This window comes from Eriocheir sinensis, chromosome 23, assembly GCF_024679095.1.
Source record: "Eriocheir sinensis breed Jianghai 21 chromosome 23, ASM2467909v1, whole genome shotgun sequence".
Classification (NCBI taxonomy): domain Eukaryota; kingdom Metazoa; phylum Arthropoda; class Malacostraca; order Decapoda; family Varunidae; genus Eriocheir; species Eriocheir sinensis.
The window spans coordinates 10,688,534-10,695,581 of record NC_066531.1 but is presented as its reverse complement, the minus strand read 5'-3'; the positions used below and the strand labels follow the sequence as shown (position 1 = coordinate 10,695,581).

Sequence of the window (7,048 nt, the reverse complement as noted above, 5' to 3'; positions counted from 1 at the left end):
GTGCAATCGTATCCATCAAATATGATTGCTGAGCCCCTTCCATAATAATTAAGAACATGTGTCACATAGGTGTCACACACCTTTCCATATAAGAACATAAGAACGCAGGAGTCTGCAAGAGGCCGGTAGGCCTGTACGAGGCAGCTCCTTTGACCCTAAGCTCCCGTGTATCTAACCCCACCTAATATCGCTGTCCATGAATTTATCTAGTCTATTTTTGAATGTGACAATTGTATTGGCACTCACCACATGACTGCTAAGCCTATTCCACTCATCCACCACCCTATTAGTAAACCAATTTTTGCCTATGTCCCTGTTGAATCTGAATTTATCCAGTTTAAACCCGTTACTTCGTGTCCTACCCGGTTCTCTTACCAACAAAACCTTATGAATGTCTCCCTTATTAAAGCCCTTCATCCATTTATAAACCTCGATCATGTCTCCACGCACCCTTCGCCTTTCTAGAGAATGCAAGTTTAACTGTTTGCGTCTTTCCTCGTATGGCAAGTTTCTCAACCCCTGAATCATCTTAGTCATCCTCCTCTGCACCGATTCTAACATTTTGATATCCATTCTATAGTAGGGTGACCAGAACTGAACCGCATAGTCAAGATGAGGTCTAACTAATGCTAAATATAGTTTGAGGAAGACTTCAGGGCTTCTGTTGCTTACGCTCCTTGAAATAAATCCCAGTACCCTATTAGCTCGATTTCTAGCTTGAATGCATTGTGCCCTTGGACGGAGATCAGAGCTCACTAAGACCCCTAAATCCCTCTCGCACCCAGACCTACTTATGAGAGTGTCATTTAAGCAATAGTTATGTGAGTGGTTGTTCCTACCTACACTCAGAATACTGCACTTCCCTGCATTGAACTCCATCTGCCATTTATCCGCCCAGTCATATAATCTGTTGAGTTCACCTTGGAGAATACAACGTCCTGATCCGACTCAATTACTCTACCGATCTTGGTATCATCTGCAAATTTACTAACATCACTACTAATTCCTGTGTCTAAGTCATTGATATAAATAATAAACAAAAGTGGACCTAATACCGAACCTTGTGGGACCCCACTCGTAACACATCCCCAGTCAGATCTTTTACCATTGATTTGCACTCTTTGCTTCCTATTGCTAAGCCACGCCTTGACCCAGTTCAAAACTTTACCCTCTACTCCGTGACCCTGTAATTTAAGCAACAGTCGTTGGTGAGGAAGTTTGTCAAACGCTTTACTAAAATCAAGATAGATTACATCATAATTTTCATCTCTGTCAACCGCCTCAAATACTTTATTGTAGAAGGACAAGAGATTGGTGAGGCATGACCTACCTTTTGTGAACCCATGCTGCGAGTCGTGAATTAAGCTATGTTTCTCTAAATGCTCCCGAATGTTCCTGGCTATTATGGACTCCAGCATCTTCCCTATAACCGATGTTAAGCTAATTGGGCGATAGTTTGAAGCAACTGACCTGTCCCCCTTTTTAAAAATCGGCGTCACATTAGCTACTTTCCATAGGCTCGGCACATAGCCAGTATTTACCGACATCTTAAAGATGTCGGTTAGTGGGTCACTGATTATATCACCTAGCTCCTATAATACACTCGAAATATCCGTCAGGACCTGGCGACTTGTTCTTCTTAAGCTTATCTATCTCATCCTGAACTACTTGCCTGGTAATGATTATATCCCTCAATTTATCGCCATCCCCGCCCTCGTACACCTGAACTCTTTCCGGTATAGTCGTTCGATCCTCCTGTGTGAATACTGAAAGGAAGTAGTCGTTCAACAATGTGCTCATATTTTCGTAATTTTCTACTAGCTCCCCTGTGTTTGATTTCAGCGGTCCAATTTTCTCCCGTGTTTTTGTTCTATACATCTGAAAGAAGCCCTTAGGATTACTTTTCGCCTCATTTGCTTTGATCTCATAGTTCTTTTTTGCTATCCTGGTGTTTTTCTTAACTAATCTAGATAGTTCGACGTACCGGCCCCTGAGATGTGTTTCCCCATTCTTTATTTTCTGATAAATTCCCTTCTTGACCAAGTTACACTGTGTAAGAGGTGGCCACCATCAATAATGAATTGTAAGTTCTCGGGAATCTGTAACTGGCCATTCACCTTTGACTTCAGCATAGTGGCAAGGACACTTTTGATGTTTTTGCGCATCATCCCATGATGAAAAAGGGAGGGAGGGTGGGTCCCAAATTCATAACAAAGGAATTTTTCATGCAACATGAAACTTTAGCTCCAAATACACTGCCGAATTTTGGCTCACGAATGTGCGCGAATATGCAAGTCATCCAGTGTCGCGAACAAGTTCGGCATCTTTCTTGCCTGTTCTTGGCCGTTCGGGGACATGTCTGCGTCCACCACGCGACTTTTGACAGTTGGTCACGACCGCCACAAAAGTTTCATGTTACATGAAAAAAATTTACAACAAAAAATGTTTCTTCCATTGAAAAGTAATATATTGGAAGCTGAGAATATCGTCAATTACTCTGGTATGTATTAGTCTTACTTTTGTTGCAAATTGCTGGTGATTAGTTTAGTTTTTGATAATTCCTCTGTCCATGTTTTCGATGGTAACGGTTTGTATTAACATATTTACAAACGATTCATTCAAAATGGCCGCGGAGGGTAAGATGAACCTTTAAGTTTGGGGTAAGATGAATCATCAGTTCATCTTACCCATCATGTGTGAATGATTATTTTTAATCCTCATTGTAATCTATTTGATATCAGATGCCGCGAAAGTACATCAGAAAAACGGGCCGGGCCCTGTACCCTCGATGTGATGAAAAGGGCCTCCGCTGCATTCGACGATGGAATAAAGAAGAAAGAAAGAAAAGAAAAGAACCACAAAAATACTGACTGATACCCCAGTCCGGGATGAAGTAGCAGCAGAGAGAGAAGAAAAATAGGCCGCCAAGGCGAATAAAGAAATTGTGAAGAATTTGTTTGGTAAGAGACAAAAGTCAAGACAGACAGCATCTATAATGCCACTTCGGATGATGATAGTGAGGACGATGTATGCGAGACCATGGATTCACTTACACAGACTCTGATGACGATATATCGGATGACGAGTTAATGGAAGGCGGTTTCGTGGGAGTGAACATTCATAGCATGAAGGGAACAACACAAAGATATGTCGCAAGAGTCGATGTATTCGACGGTGATGAAATCGAGGGAGTTTTCATGAAGATAATCCCGGGACACAGGCCCATTGAAAGCAAATAGGCCTTCATAATCGACCACAATGATGAAGCATCATTCGATAAAAAAGATATTTCGGTGACACTACCAGCTCCGAAAAACTTGTCTGGTAGTCTGCGAAAGTCGAACCGGTTTGTGTTCCCATGTGACTTGGGAAGATTCAATTTCTCGTAGGCCTGTTGATGGACATAAGTGCATTTTGTTAAATTTTCAAAAGGATTTTTTATTCTGTTAAAAGGATATATATGTACTATTGATACATAAAAAATGTGTACTATCCTCTTTTTTAAAGGCTTTAAAAAGGTGAAAGCCTTATCAGGAGAATATCAATTTTGTTTATGGTTAAAGGTAAATGACAGCTGCTCAAATGAACACTGACAGAGACAGGGTCACGTTACCAGGAAGACCCCAGGTCGAAAATCTAAAAAGTGGTTCATCTTACCCCACTTCCCCTAACTAGGAGCTCCGAGCCAAAAAATATATTCAGTCCTCAGTCACACACACACACATACACACACACACACACACACACACACACACACACACACACACACGTACAGTGTAATAAAAGCAAACATATCTAAATGGAAAATGACCGTATCTCGCTTATTTCCAAAGTCAATATTTATATTAAAAATCAGAAGAGGACGGGGAAAAAATGATAACCTGACGGACCTGACGTGGGGTGGGCAGTTGAGAGAGAGAGAGAGAGAGAGAGAGAGAGAGAGAGAGAGAGAGAGAGAGAGAGAGAGAGAGAGAGAGAGAGAGAGAGAGAGCAAATCATCCGTCTACTGACCTGTATGTCCTCATTAAACTGAGAGAAATCACGAACGGTAGGTATAATAATTTATGAAGAGTAACGAGCCTCCATTATGGGAGGTAAGGGTTGCATATGACTTGCGCTACACTGTCGTGTCATCCTGACAAGATGTTGCATCACTTCCACTGTACCCCTCCACTAGTGGTGGCAGCGCTCCACACGTAGGCACGAAGCAAGCACTTAACGGGCATGAGTAAATCTTGTGTTTACACTTGTAATATTTCCTTTGTTTTGTGTATGCAGCTCAGCGTTTTAAGGAAGTAATTGTTTTGAATCTTCGTAAACTTCATTTTCAAGAAAATAAAAATGTATAAGAAATGCATTGTAATTCTCAGACAACGACGTTGTTTGTTAACGCGCATCGGATCCGGGGACGAGTAGGTTTCATTGCTTGTTTCTCCGACAGAAGTTCAGTCATCTATAGGCGATGGAAAGTTTTCAAATTCCGCCATAATCAACTTTACTTTTTAACTCTTAGCGGGTGATATTTTCTCAAATAGTCTCCAAAGCAAATACCCTTCACTCATCGTTAATCAAGTCATACTGAGTATACTATTCTGAGGAGACCTCGGGTAATCTTGTCCCAGGGAATCTACCCCAACGGCCGTTGGCAACACTGCAGGGTGGCGCACGGCTGCCTGAGGTGACGGAGCTCACATATGAGGAGTCCGGCGGTAGTGGCGCGTGCCCTGTCGTAAGTGTAACCATTACGTACCCTTTGAGGCTCCTAAATACTCTTCCGAACGCATGTGACCAGTTGTTCTGTCGCGTGTAACCTAGATTGACGCAGCGATGGAGGGGCAGCCTGAGGGACCGAACACCGATTCCTGGTAAGTACTTCCGTGGGTTGCCTCGTAGCAGCACAAGAGGTTTGTACTGATGTTTCCGGAATAAGAAAGTGAAAGGATTGCACCACTTGTATGTCAGCAAATGTGATAAATGAGGTAACCTGCACCCCTTGTATGTCAGCAAATGTGATAAATGAGGTAACCTGCACCCCTTGTATGTCAGCAAATGTGATAAATGAGATAACCTGCACCACTTGTATGTCAGCAAATGTGATAAATGAGGTAACCTGTACCTCTTGTATGTCAGCAAATGTGATAAATGAGGTAACCTGCACCCCTTGTATGTCAGCAAATGTGATAAATGAGATAACCTGCACCTCTTGTATGTCAGCAAATGTGATAAATGAGATAACCTGCACCTCTTGTATGTCAGCAAATGTGATAAATGAGATAACCTACACCCCTTGTATGTCGGTAAATGTGATAAATGAGATAACCTGCACCTCTTGTATGTCAGCAAATGTGATAAATGAGATAACCTGCACCCCTTGTATGTCAGCAAATGTGATAAATGAGATAACCTGCACCTCTTGTATGTCAGCAAATGTGATAAATGAGATAACCTACACCCCTTGTATGTCGGTAAATGTGATAAATGAGATAACCTGCACCTCTTGTATGTCAGCAAATGTGATAAATGAGATAACCTGCACCTCTTGTATGTCAGCAAATGTGATAAATAAGATAACCTGCACCACTTGTCGGGGGAGGTGGGGCAAAATGGCATGGGTGGGTAATATGGACCACCCCGTTTTCTGTGTTTTTAGCTTTTGCCAGCTATTGATAATGACATGGACTTACTCCTCGTGTTTATAGGAATACTGTGACTCATAATTCTTTGGTATTACTCTGTGCATGAGTCTGACTACTGAAACATTTTTCTGCACCGCCATTGTTCCGCTGAGATTGTTGTTAACATTTTAATTTCCCTTGGGGCAAAACGGCCCACTTAACAACAATAATTATTTTTTGCTGCTAACTAACTCACAACTTCAGTGAACAAAGATAAGGACAAAGTGTTCTCTGTTTCTCTTATATGAATATTAATGTTATGTTCAGGAAGGTAATGTCACTTTTCGTTTGTGAGTTCATGTTGTTCATGCTATTGAGCAAAATAACAATTATTGGTGTAATGCATTAAGAACTTTTATGTTCAGAAAGGTAATTTCACTTTCACTTGTGAGTAGTTTCATGAGAGTTCATTGGTGTTCATGCTATTGAGCCACAAATCATTTATTTTTGTAATGGAATAAGAACTTGATGATCAGGAAGGTAATATCACTTTTCATTTGTGAGTAGTTTATAGGAACTAATTGTTGTTCATGCTACTGAGCCTAAGAGCAATTATTTTCTAATGGAATAAGAACTCGATTATTTTAGTTTTGTTAAGTAATCTTTTTAATGTGATTCTCTGTCAAAACGTATGTTTGGCATGTTACCAAGCATTTCCATATGAGGGCCATTTTCCCCCATACGTGAGGTCCGTTTTGCCCCACCCGTTGTACAAAATGGTCCACTTGTGGCTATTTTATTTTTTTTAATTCATGAGTAGAGGATCCAAAGTAGTTCTTCCTAAGAGAGTTTATTTTGTTTAATGATGAATAAAGATTGCAAAAACACTAGCTATCTCTGAATATACTACAAAATTGATGCAAAATCTGGAGTGAAACCTTAAGGGTGCCGTTTTGCCCCACCTTCCCGTACGTCGGTAAATGTGATTGGTGAGATAACCTATACCCCTTGTACGTCGGTAAATGTGATTGGTGAGATAACCTGCACCCCTTGTACGTCGGTAAATGTGATTGGTGAGATAACCTATACCCCTTGTATGTCGGTAAATGTAATAAATGTGATAACCTATACCCCTTGTGTGTCGGTAAATGTAATAAATGTGATAACCTATACCCCTTGTATGTCGGTAAATGAGATAAATGTGATAACCCTTGAATGTCATCCTGGAATTTGGCCATTCTCTCATAAAAACTAGCATGCTGTATTGCCGCCATCTTGCCATCTGCGCATGCGCAGATCAGGATCGGATAGACTAAGATACATTGATGAGATTTATCGCCACGCCGGGCTGCCCCCAACATTTCCTTCTGTCACTCCAGAAACACAGGCCGAGGACCGCGAACTTGTTTTCCACTGGAATGCCTCAGATTTGC

At 41.2% G+C, this 7,048-nt stretch overlaps 1 protein-coding gene across 5 annotated transcripts in view; it reads left to right on the top strand.

The window, feature by feature from the left end:
- The first annotated feature begins 4,762 nt into the window (after positions 1-4,762).
- LOC127002471 (uncharacterized) overlaps positions 4,763-7,048 on the top strand; it is a 139,814-nt gene continuing 137,528 nt past the window's right edge. For all 5 annotated transcript variants that reach the window (XM_050868464.1, XM_050868456.1, XM_050868461.1 and 2 more), the window contains exon 1: positions 4,763-4,865. The gene's annotated coding sequence lies outside the window, so the exon portion shown is untranslated. The remainder of the gene's footprint in view (positions 4,866-7,048) is intronic.